Source organism: Zalophus californianus, chromosome 10 (genome assembly GCF_009762305.2).
Source record: "Zalophus californianus isolate mZalCal1 chromosome 10, mZalCal1.pri.v2, whole genome shotgun sequence".
Classification (NCBI taxonomy): domain Eukaryota; kingdom Metazoa; phylum Chordata; class Mammalia; order Carnivora; family Otariidae; genus Zalophus; species Zalophus californianus.
Genome location: NC_045604.1, coordinates 53,036,516 through 53,049,752, shown reverse-complemented (window position 1 = coordinate 53,049,752; position 13,237 = coordinate 53,036,516). Strand labels below are relative to the sequence as shown.

The window sequence follows — 13,237 nt, the reverse complement described above, 5'->3', positions numbered from 1 at the left end:
GAACTAACTTCTAGCTATCACAGAGGGATTAGGTTAGTGTATGCTAATCTAAAGGATATCTATCTCTTGGATAGCCTTTCCCTCCTCAATGAGCCGGACCTCATTCCCCTGTTAGGAAAAACATTAATTTGTTCCTCCTGTTTTTCCTCCTCCTCCCTTCTTCTCCCTCCTAGGGAACTTTCCACAACAGAAGGTTTTAGCGGCTGTTGCTAGGCAAACATGCCAACTTCCCTGTTTAGGTGAAGCAAATAACCCAACTTCCATTACAAGCAACCTAGATAATATAATTTCTTTAAACTATTAATAGTTGTACCTCAGTTGGTAAATCCCTTTCAAGGTTATCTTATAAAATATGATGCTTAAGTTAAATTTATTTTTATCAATATTTCAGTTAAATACAGGTTTAAAGCCAAGGGGCTTCCCAGAATTCACTTTAATAATATAATTAAACAGAAACATTTGGCAGAAAAAGAAGAAAAGCAGCTTTGAAAATTACTCCGGTGTTTACAATAAAAGCTAATCTATGAGAAACATTTATATGCTTTGAACTCCCCACTTAGGGTAGATGTATAAATTGCAGAGAATAATTTGTTCCTTGAGACTGTGCCTATTTAGAAGAAAGATAATATGGTTATTTGGCAAGAAAAAAATAGAGATTCTGGATTTTATTCCCAAATTAATAACACAGTAAGAATTTTAGCTACTGAACTAAGCTCTTTTTTTCCTGCTTTTGCTGTTAAAATTTTTGCTACTGTTATGTAGTAACGTTTTTCAGGGTGTTGAGAGGTAATAAAAATAAGATTTAAAAAGATATGTTGAAATTGATATATATATATTTATTTAAAGTTTCAAACACTTAAAATTATATAATTTGTTTTAATCCAGCTATTTGCATTAATCCAGTGAAATAGTGTTTAAGAACTTTCTTGAGCTAAGAAAATACTTTGAGAGTGTATTACTAAAGACAAACAGCTTATATGTTTTATAATCATTTGTGCTTAGAAATCACTACTGTGTAACTTTAACACAACTTAAGCAATTTAGTTTTATTTTGTATTTTATTATTTAATTTAATACAATAAATTATTTAATTTAATACAATACCTAGAAATTTAGACTCTGCCTGGGCCTCTGTCATTGGTATACTATGAAAATTAAATGAGTCATTTCATGTAAAAGACTTAAAACAGTTCATGGCACATAGTAAGTACTCAAATGATTTTTAAAAATCCTTTTTATGTTTATGTCATTATAGTCTTTAGTTTTTTCATCAGTCAAATGAGGATGACAAGTCATCAAATACATTTTTGCTCTTAGCATGAACTCTAAAAAAATTAATGCTAGTTTTTAGATCACAAATCAGTTAAAATAACGCCTTATGAATTTTTTCAATGTATTTTCTGATATGCCTGTACTCTATTGTTCTTCCTTTGATTTTTGGCTTTTTTTGAAACTAAACTTTGTTTTTCAAGTTATGCAGTGTGATTAAGCTAGCACGTGCTTAAATAATACTCTGGAATGTATAATTGTCACCCTAAGGCATTGTTTGTTGATTTTAAACTAGAAAAGATTTTTAGATACCAGTCAACTTATATGAAACAGGCTAAGGAAGGTTGGATAGATCACATATCTACCCAACTCCTTCTTTATAGATAAATATCATATTATTGAGGAGGGGGGTTAGAGAGTGAGAAGGGCTATTCCATCCTACAAAGATGAATAAGTCATGTGTCCCTGCCTTAAAGAAATTCAACAATCTAGTAAGAGAATACAATAAAATATATGTATAAACAACTAGAGTATAAAATAAACTGGGTCATTATTACATAGTAAGTATAAAGTTCTACGAAAGTTAAAGGGAAGAATTAGTAGAAATCATCATTCTAATGTCACAGAAACTACCTTTTGACAGGTCAAAATAACTATGTATGATATTTAGATGTGTACCCAGACCCATAGAAATATAACAGCTCTCAGTTCCGGGCAGGATGCAGCTGAAGGGTAAGGAATGGGAAGCAGAAGGGTGTGTGAATAGAGTGTAGATTAACTAAAAAACCTGGTTAAAGTACAGCTGGAACGTGAGACCTCTCCAATGTAAATGATTTATGTAGGGAGAGGGAATGATATCCTCAAATGCATGCACAAATAACACTAGAGCTGAGTCATCTGGATTTTCTGGACTGCTTTAGGTAAAGTAAGGGTGGGAGTCCAAATGAGTCCTCTTCATCCTCCCCCCCAACCCTCCCTCATACATAGATTTTCCATAACCTACTCTCTCCCCCAGTCGACAATCCTATTAACCCTGTTCGTTAAGATAAACTCTAGAAAATAAATGGAAAAGAGGAAGATAGTCCAAGCAATTATGCTAAGGAAATATGAGGAAACCAGTAGTTTCTGACCTACCCTTCCCCTTTAGAGATCAGTCCCAAACCAGGACGCAGTCAGCATGTGCAAACTAGACCCATGGGGTTGCCTTAGATTTAGGGTAACAATCCAAAGTAATCATGGCAGATGTAACCCAAGCCAGTTCTGGGGTTTCTGGAGGTAGGTTCCTGTAGGCTTGATCCCAAAAGAGTTAAATAAACTGATGTTTCTGAGTCCCTCCTGAAACTGCTTCTGAACCTGTCTGTGAGCCCTATTGCTCAACTATAGATAGACCCAGACAGTTAAAACCAGAAGCAGACCTCATGCTCTAACTAAAACCTGTTGTGCTTATTTCTTATCACACTTTCTTGAGGCATTGATGAAGGCATTTTACAATGACCAAGAACATCTCACCCATCCAACCAGAAAAGCCCTGATAGCAATGGAATGCCTAGAAGACCACCCCCACATATCCCCTCATACCCCGTTCCTTGCCCATGATCATGGGCTGAACACACACCAGCCCACACCTGTGACCACATGCTCTCTGCCTGCTTTCTTGCACTCACCGCCCTGAACCTCTCTCTATCAAACTCTGATGTCCATCTTGCTGGTGGAGAGGTCAGTTGTCAAGACTTAAGCCACATCCCCAGGCTGCCCACACCCAAATAAATTTCTCTCTTCCTCTTTCCCAGACTCTCATCTCTTGAGTTACTGGCTTCTCTTGTGACAACTTTATCTGAGTTTGTTCGGCAACATTGTTGGCTAACCCAGCCAGGGCCTGTGCTTTCAATTTATCCCCCCTTGGGATTTTCCAGGATGGAGTAGTTGGGCCCCGAAGTGCACTGAGGCTCACCAGTTTGTTTCCTGAGTTATGGCTATGATTTTTAGATAACAAACTGGTCTACCTTTCATGAAGGCCTTCAGCCCAACATTGAGAATCTCTGAACTTCAGGTGACCTTTTGAGACTTATCCTAGGGTGATAGTAAACAGAACACCTCTATGAAAGAGACATCAGACAACTTTCCTGCAAGAGGTCCATTCTAGGCACTGGTTTAAACAGGGTCAAGAGAAAGCAGCTCCACTTTTCACTTAGCAAAACTTACTTCATTATCATACTAATTCCCTAGGACTGCTGTAATAAAAACCACAGACTGGTGGCTTAAACAACAGAAATTTTCTCATAATCCCGGAGGCCAGAAGTCCAAAATCAAGGTGTTGCCTAGGTTTGGTTTCTTTCAAGGACTCTCTCCTTGGCTTGCAGCTAACCATCTTGTCCCTCTGTTACTTTGTGTTCATTCTGTGTCTATTTGTATCCCAGTCTCCTCTTACAAGGACACCAGGCATATTGGGTTAGGTAGGGCTTACCCATAGGATCTCATTTTACTTTAATTACCTCTTTATGGGCCCTATCTCCAAATACAGTCACATTCTAAGGCACTAGGGGTTAGGACTGTAACATAGGAATTTGGGAGTAAGGGGCACGGTTCAGCCTATAACAATAATGAATATTCACTTTAAGAATATCATAATTATTAATAAAGGGCACCCTTATGAAGGTACAATTTCAAATTTATTCAGTTAAACCTGAAGCTTTGTGTTTTTTTTTGTTAAGATTTTATGTATTTGAGGGAGAGTGAGCGTGCGCGCGCGCGCGCGCGAGATAGAGAGAGAGAGAGAGAGAGAGAGAGAGAGAGAGAGAGAAGCAGATGCCCCGCTGAGCAGGAAGCCCAATGCAGGGCTTGATCCTAGGACTCCAGGATCACGACCTGAGCCGAAGGCAGACGCTTAAACAACTGAGTCACCTAGGTGCCCTGAACCTGAAGCTTTTCTAATTACTCTTTGTATCATAAAATATCAATGCTTTTTGGGTATAAATTAGCAACAACAAACAGGATACTAAAATGAAAAAACTGATTACCAAAATTATCTGAGTCATACCACAATTAAGAGTTATCGGAAAACAAATAGAACTTGAATTCAAGTCTATTCAGATAGAACTTGAATAGACTCAAGATTAATATGAAAGGATTTATAGAGCTGATGATTTGACCCTCATTTAGAGTTCTGTCTAAATAAGCAATTATAGATATTTTGAGGTCAAATACATTTTGTAACCAAATGATATCCTCTAGCACAAATGTATGTTCAGTATCTCTTGGGCAATATTAGGTTTCTCATGTCATGACTAGCCAGTTAAAAAAAGTTGGACATTCATGTGTAAATCATTCTGCAAACTAGAACTTGAAAGGTATGCTTTAAGCAAGATGAAGAGGAACTTTATTTTGCTCCATGCCTTACTTTCCAGGATCTGGACTTGGGGGGAGTCTTTAGAGTTCTTTATGATGTTCCAAGAAGTTTGGGATTAAAGATGAGCTTGGGGCACCTGGCTGGCTCAGTCGGTGGATTCTCTCCCTCTGCCCCTCCCTGAGCTTGCTCTCTCTCTCAAATAAATAAATCAATCTTTAAAAAATAAGATAAAATCTTTAAAAATACATACATACATACATGCTTATGCACATAAATATGAGCTCTGCTACTTGGGGTAGATCGTGAACCAGATAGGAAGATGTCCCTAGGGTGGATACTTCCTTGAAGATGTGCTACTTCTTGGGTTTGTTTCCCTTCCATTATCCTCTATGTTGGAATGAAATCTTGTTTCAATATTCCATTGTTTTCTCAGCTATGCCTCCTTCTATCAACAGGAGAGTTCTGCCTCCATACTTAGGCCAGTCATTCTCATGCAGGCCAGTGTAGCATCGGCAATGGGAAATACCTACAGTTCCCCCAGAGGAAAAGCAAATCTCAGGGATAAGTATCAGTTTTTCTCCACCTGGATATTTGTCTCCTGTTGTCAATCTTGGAGGGGTAGGAAGACCTAGTACAAACCCTTGCTGTGCCACTTATTGCTGTATGAGCTTGTATAAGCTAAGCTTAGGAAGCCTCGATTTCCTTCACTATAAATTAAGGATTGTAAAATGTAACTAAGATGGTTTTTTCGGTATTAAAATGAGAAAATACATGTAGAGCATCTAATACAATGCCTAACATCTACTAGACGCTCAATGAGGGAGAGTTATTAAAATTATACTAGGTAGTATGTGTTGCATCAGGCTGATGATTCTCAGTTTTGTGGTGAATTTTAAAAACTTTATATCTCCAACTCTGACCCTAGAGATTGTGATTTGAAGTATTATGGTGGGGCCAGGGAGCTTTCATTTTTTTGAATTTTACAGGTGATCCTATCCTATTGTCTGAGGTAAACAACTGATGTATATCAATGGTCAGGTCAGCAAGCTTTTTTGGTAAATAGGCAGATAATAAATATTTTAGGCTTTGCAGGCCACTCAGCTCTGTCATTGTAGCAGGAAAGCAGCCCCAGACAAAATGTAAATAAATGAGCATGCCTGTCTTCCAATAAAACTTTATGTACAAAAACAGAGAAAAAGAGATGGTGGGCTGGACTTGGCCCCCAGACTGTTGTTTTCCAACCCTGTCTTATATGAAGAGAGGTTTTATTCGCCAAAGTCAGGGAAAGTATTTTATGTTCAGCAGCAGCATTAAAAACCTTGCATGTAATGACCAATGTTTGGTGTTACACACGATTAACTAAACAGACAGAACTCCTGCCTTCCAAGGAATTAGTTTCTAAAACAACAACAGCACAGACATACTATTTATAAATAATCCCATATGACTACTTGTCATATAAACAGGTGACTATACGAGACTAAACGTGAAACTGAGTTCAGAGGTGGGCAGATTTCCCCAATGCTCTCGATTTACAAATATCAGATAAAATAAAAGGAGCATTCAGTAACCAATGTAAAGAGGAGAGCAATACCCCAGACTAGCTCCCCCCTTTGAGCAGGAGGCAATCAGAGAGCATCTTTCAAGAGGAGTCCTTTAGGACCCCTGGCTGGCTCAGTCAGTAGAGCATGTGACTCTTGCTCTTGGGGTCATGAGTTTGAGCCCCAAGTTGGGCAGAGAGATTACTTCGGAGAGAAAAAAAAGAAGGGTCTTTTATTTTTGTTTAAAAGATTTTATTTATTTATTCATGAGAGACAGAGGGGGAGAGAGAGAGAAGCAGAGGGAGAAGCAGGCTCCCAAGGAGCAGGGAGCCCGATGCGGGACTCGATCCCAGGACGCTGGGATCATGACCTGAGCCGAAGGCAGACGCTTAACCATCTGAGCCACCTAGGCGCCCAAGAAGGGTCTTTTAAGTAAGACTTCATGGCTCTCTACATGGCCAAATTTGCCCTCTCTCATTGGAGCTTCTTCATCAAACACATTATCAGGGGCGCCTGGGTGGCTCAGTCTGTTAAGCGTCTGCCTTCGGCTCAGATCATGATCCCAGAGTGCTGGGATCCAGCCCCACATGGGCTCCCTGCTCAGCCAGGAGCCAGTTCTCCCTCTCCTGCTGCCACTCACTCCCCCTGCTTGTGCTCTCTCACTTGTTCTCTCCTTCTCTCTCTCAAATAAGTAAATAAAAATCTTTAAAAAAAACACACACATTATCATCAGAATTATCCTCTGAGGTAAAGGGCTATGTTACGGCTGCAGTTTAGTGAAACATGTGACTATTTCCTTTATTTAACCTGGAACAAAGAAAAATGTTTCCCTTTCTCAATAGGAATGGTAAATTAGAAGAAAAATCAGTGGATCAATTTGTGTGTTGGTGTGTGCATGTGTTTATGAGTGTGTTTAAAATAAGAGATTGGTAATTTAGTGACCTACTGCCTACATTTGTAGAAATGATGGAATAATAGTTGTTGGATAGAGCAAGATTCTCCTACATCTCCTAGTATTTCTGAAAGATGGACATACCTAATGAGTTACTTATAATTTTATGGCTGCCCAACATCTTACTCCGCCCTCCATACACTGTTTGGGAATTTTTGTGAGTGGCAGGATCTCTTCTCCCACTCGAGGGGCCAGAAGGTCCAGATACTTGCCTTCTGCCCTTCCACATGCCCCCCACCCGCCATCCCCACAGTCATCCTAGGGTGAGGGAAAGTGACCCAAGCTTGGTAGACTGGATGCTCCTACTTGGGTCTTTGAATCAGGACCAAGTTACACAGACTAAGCAAAATTCATCCCCCTCGCACCTGTGATACCCAGAGTCTGGTGACGCAATGGCAGCAGTCTCTGGGGTGGTATCCAGCATTTACTGGCAATGGCAGTGGTACCCTAACCAGGCCATTTCAGGACTGACTTTAGCTGTGGTTCTGGCTATCTAGCTTCACTCAACTCCCTTCCTTGCATCAAAACTGTGATTCACTCACTGCTCCTCCAGAAAATTTCTTGTCTGCTTATGTTGGCCGCTGAGATGGTTTAACATATAAAGGAAAGGTACAGAAATCAAAAGATTGCAGAAATAATCCATTTCCCCATTTCTCATATAGTTTCCCTTTACTCAGTTTAATGGAAATTATCCATGTTTAGGTTGTTGTTTTGTTTTGTTTTGTTTTTTGGGGGGGGGGCTTGGCCCTGATTTTTATGACTCTAGTCTTTAGAGTTTCAAAACTTAAGAGTACATCTGTACCCATTTCAGGTAAACTTAAGTGAAGGTGTCCTAAATTACACATTCCCTTCTGTTATTCAGTTCATTGATTATACCCAAATAATAAGCACTCCTCTCAAGATTTTGACTTGATTTTTTTACTCACTTTGCTATTAAAAACTAATATTGCACACATTTCCAAAGGGGAAAGACTCCATATAAATCTCTCTCGACTAAACATTTCTATGCATGCAAAGGGTTTTTAATTTTTTTCTTGAATTCCTTCTGCCAACAAGAATCTTCCGAATCAAGCATTTCATTTGGGGCCATCAAAGCCCTCTTTGCTAAAGTTACATGGAAAAAGGATTCTTTTTTCCATTTTTGCAAAAATATTTCAACTACCTCAGTTGAAGTGTTCATTTGTGATTCTTTTCTGCAGAGATTTACAACCTTGTTTCTGCAACATCTAATTGAGCCCCCGATGTTCTCAACTAATGATGTGAAAGTCACAGAATGAAATTAATTTGCACCCACTTTATGGCAAACAATCACAATAAATATCTGATTACTGGTCATGTGCCAGTCATGGTTCTGTGATAATACAGCAGTGACTATGCCAAGAGTCTATTCCTCCAGAACTTATGGCTTAGCAGGGAAGATAGAATACTTATAAATAATTAAACAACCACAAGTGTGAAGGCCAAAGTACGTGGCATATTTAACAGTGAGAACTGACTGAGTCTAAAACGAACAGAGGCTTCCTCAAGAAAATGACATTTAAGCTGAAAGCTACAGGATGAGTAGAAATGAGCGAGGCAAAGAGAAAGCAAAATGTTTCAGGCAGAAAAAACAGCATATGCAAATGCTCCGAGGCAGGAAGAATGGTGGTTTGTTTCAGGAACTAACAGAAATCCAATCTGGCTGGAGAAAGTGATGAGATTCAGAAGGAGCCTAGCAAAGAGGAGGGCTACAGAAGAAAGCAGGTAAGCAATGGAAACCAAAGTAGGCTGAACTTGCATTTTCTGGTTAACTCAGTTTTTATAGCCCAGAAGGACCAGGGGCACAAAAGACAAAGCAAGATTCAAGATGAGAGTTTCCCTTCATAAAGCCAAGACCCAAAGTGTTGCACTCTCAGTATTAGGACAAATGATAAATGAATACCTCTCCCCTCCTTGGAACTGCAAAAAGCTACTATTTTTTTGTTTTGTTTTGTTTTGTTTTGTTTTTTTGTTTTTTTAAAGCTACCTATTTTAAACTTTGGTGCTGAATGGAGAGAAGAAAATTTTCCCTGAGAATTCATTACCACAAGCAAACCCTTTTGCAAGTTTATAGTTTGAATTCACACTTCTTGGATAGACCAAAAATATCTCAAGTCAATACTTTGATTTGCTCTTGGTTTGGATGCCCCAATCACCTGACAGAAGCAAAGGTAAATCCTTTCTGAAGGAACCTCTTGCCTCCCAGGCCTCAAGAGTTTCTACGAAGGGGTTCCTGGGTGAGTCAGTCGGTTAAGCGTTGGACTCTTGATTTCGGCTCAGGTCATGATCTCAGGGTCCTGAGATGGAGCCCTGCTTGAGACTCTTTCCCTCTCCTTCTGTCCCACCCCACTCCCACTCATGCTTTCTCTCTCTCTAAAATAAATAAATAAATAGATAAAATCTTTAAAAAAATAATTTCTGCTGAAAGTTCAAAGGAATAGCATAATTCATAGTAAAACAAAAATGTCATCAACAGCAACCACAGTGTCAGTCAGCAATAATCATCCAAAATGATGAACATCATGAGCCCTCATGGCAGAATCAGAACCATAGAACTTTCAGATGTTGAAATTATTCAACACAGAAAATCAATAAGTAAGTGTAATGTTTCTAAGAATAAATAAATCTTTAAAGCATGAATCAAAAGTGGGCAGTTAAAAAGAATGAAACATCTTTTCTGATACCAATGGATAGGGAACAGAAAATTAATCCTCTTTTGAGAAAAACCAGAAAAGCTGGTCAAAAAAAGTTGTTTTTAATTGGAATCTTGGAAGCTTGACCTCCCTAAGTTCTCCTATCAATGGACCTAGGGAGCTTGTTTGGAGGTTCTAGCAGGGGAGTACAGTTACTCATATACCCTTGACTCAAGAATGGTCCTCCTCTGTTGGGTAGGTGGTCCTCTTCCATTGAGCATGCAGCTTTGGAGGGATGCACGTGCAGTGGTAAGTGGGAAAGGGGACACCCACCCAGCCAGCCAGATCAGCCAAATCAACTTTGGTGATCAATGGGGTGACAGATGTTGCAGCCAGATAGCCTTCACATCTATGGTCAAAATATTTTTAGAATCTTGAACACATGAGAGAACCTGTAAGGCAGAGAAGAATTAAAACAGGAGCTATATGTAATAAATTTGAAAATCTAGACTAAATGCAAAAATTTCTAAAAATATATGAAATTTTTAAATTGACATGAGAAGAAATGGAGAACTTGAATAAAGTATAAATTTAAAGAAATTAAAATGGTAGTTAAGACCTCCTCCTACAGGGCGCCTGGGTGGCTCAGTCATTAAGCGTCTGCCTTCAGCTCAGGTCATGATCCCAGGGTCCTGGGATCGAGCCCCACATCGGGCACCCTGTTCTGCAGGAAGCCTGCTTTTCCCTCTCCCACTCCCCCTGCTTGTGTTCCCTCTCTCGCTGTGTCTATCTCTGTCAAATAAATAAATAAAATCTTAAAAAAAAAAAAGACCTCCTCTTACAAAAAAACAAAAACATCAAAATGATTTTATGGGTGAGTTTACCAACCATTTGAGGAGCAATTCATTCTGGTTTTATAGAAGTTTATTCATAAATCAGAGAAAGAACAAAAGATTCCCACCTCTTTTTAGAAGAAAGCTATATCTTGATTTCAAAACACAAGAAAGACAATACAATAAAAGAACATTATAAGCCATTTCACTTATGAATATAAATTTTGACAATGAACTACAGCTATACACAGTATGATTGAATTTCACCAACAATATTGAGTGGGAGGGGCAAGTCATAGAAAAATGTAATCATTATGATTCTACTTAAAGTTCTAAAACATTCAGCTCTCTTTGCCGCATCTCCTGCGAGAATGACCATTCTCAGCAATCAGACTGTCGACATTCCAGAAAATGTCGACATCACTCTGAAAGGAAGCACAGTTATTGTGAAGGGACCCAGAAGAACACTGAGAAGGGACTTCAATCACATCAATGTAGAACTCAGTCTTCTTGGAAAGAAAAAGAAGAGGCTCTGAGTTGACAAATGGTGGGGAAATAGAAAAGAGCTGGCTACTGTTTGCACTATCTGCAGTCATGTACAGAACATGATCAAGGGCGTTACACTGGGCTTCTGTTACAAGATGAGGTCTGTGTATGCTCACTTCCCCATCAATGTTGTTATTCAGGAGAATGGTTCTCTTGTTGAAATCCGAAATTTCTTGGGTGAGAAATACATCCGCAGGGTTCGGATGAGGCCAGGTGTTGCTTGTTCTGTATCTCAAGCCCAAAAAGATGAGTTAATTCTTGAAGGAAATGACATTGAACTTGTATTGAACTCAGCTGCTTTGAGTCAGCAAGCCACAACTGTTGAAAACAAGGATATCAGAAAATTTTTGGATGGTATCTATGTTTCTGAAAAAGGAACAGTTCAGCAGGCTGATGAATAAGATCTGAGTTGTCCATCTACAGAAACAGCAAGATGCCGGATGATTTTTCAGACTTGTGATATTTTAAATATGCAATAAAAGCTATACTGATTTGGAAAATAAAGTTCTAAAACATTCAAAAATGTATAATATGCTATTTAAGGATATATACAAAAGTGATCAAGAATATAAAGAAAACAGAAATAATTAACTCAAAATTTAGGACAGTGTTCATTTTGCGAGTAATAAGGGGGTTTTTGATAGAAATTATTCTGGTTTTTGGCCTAGGTAGTGAGTATGCACATTTCATTTTTTCATTATTCTTTAATTGCACATTTTCATTTATCCTTTTCTGTACATTATATATAGCAGACTTTTAAAAAATTTGATGAATTGAAATCTTTTTAAAAGTCATAGCAACATCAGAATAGAGAGCCCAAAATACTGTCTTCTCTTCTTAGGGAATTTATTAATAAAAAGGAGATTTAAGGGGCACCTGAGTGGCTCAGTCTGTTAAGTATCTGCCTTCAGCTCAGGTCATGATCCCAAGATCCTGGGATGGAGTCCCACATCGGGCTCTCTGCTCAGCAGGGAGCCTGCTTCTCCTTCTCCCTCTTCTGCTCCTCCCTTGCTTGTGCTCTCTCTCTGCCAAAAAAAAAAAAAAAAAACTTAAAAAAAAAGAAAGAAAAGGAGATTTATTTTTTTAAAGATTTTATTTATTTATTTGAGAGAGAGAGAATGAGAGATAGAGAGCATGAGAGGGAGGAGGGTCAGAGGGAGAAGCAGACTCCCCACTGAGCAGGGAGCCCGACACAGGACTCGATCCCAGGACTCCAGGATCATGACCTGAGCCGAAGGCAGTCACTTAACCAACTGAGCCACCCAGGTGCCCCAGAAAAGGAGATTTAACTTAAAAAAAGTAAATAAATAACAGGGACACCTGGCTGGCTCGGTCAGTGTAGTTTGTGACTCTTGACTCATGAGTTCAAGCCCCACATTGGGCATAGAGTTTACCTTAAAAAAAAAAAAGCAAAAAAAAATCCTACAGTATTTTGAATTTGAAACTCCAGATAATGACAAAGAACTTAGTGTGAGTACTTTTCCAAAATTTGGTTAAACCACCAAAACTCTTCCTATTAGATTATCCGCTAACTTCTTTTCTTTTACAATGGGTAAATCGCCTGTTCAAAATCACATTCCCTGAAGAATGCTTTCTTGGTCTGCTCATATATTTGTAATTCCAAAGATACCAGTCCTTTATTTATCCTTTATACTCTTTCTTTCTTTATTTTTGTCTGTCTGTCTGTCTTTTTTACAGCCTTTGAGTCACTTTATTTTTCTTGTATAAAACTATGTAGTGGCCACAGCAGGAGTCTGGTGTGGGTCTTTACAAGACAGTCAGTGAATCCCTGATGGAGAGACTTGGTGAACACAGTCCCTTTCCAGAGGTCAGGGGTGAGACAGCTGTGGATCTTGGAAATGGTGTCAAAAGTGGCCTTGGCCAAGTTGTCAGGGTGAGAGGGCAGCCCCTGGCTGAGGTGTAGCAGTTGTCAATACCATCAACTTTTATCATGAGATTCCATCAATTCAGTCCCATCTTTAGGCTCCCCTTGTCATTCCAGTTCTCTTGCTATTTCCACCACATCTGCGGTTAATTCCACCTCTGAAGTCCTGGACTCCTCAAAGTCACCAGTAGGATTGGAATCAACTTCTTCCAAA

At 39.0% G+C, this 13,237-nt stretch overlaps 1 pseudogene; it reads left to right on the top strand.

Annotated features, from left to right (window-relative positions):
* Nucleotides 1–10,688: 10,688 nt before the first annotated feature.
* LOC113932966 lies at nucleotides 10,689–11,861 on the top strand (annotated as a pseudogene).
* The last annotated feature ends 1,376 nt before the right edge of the window (nucleotides 11,862–13,237 follow it).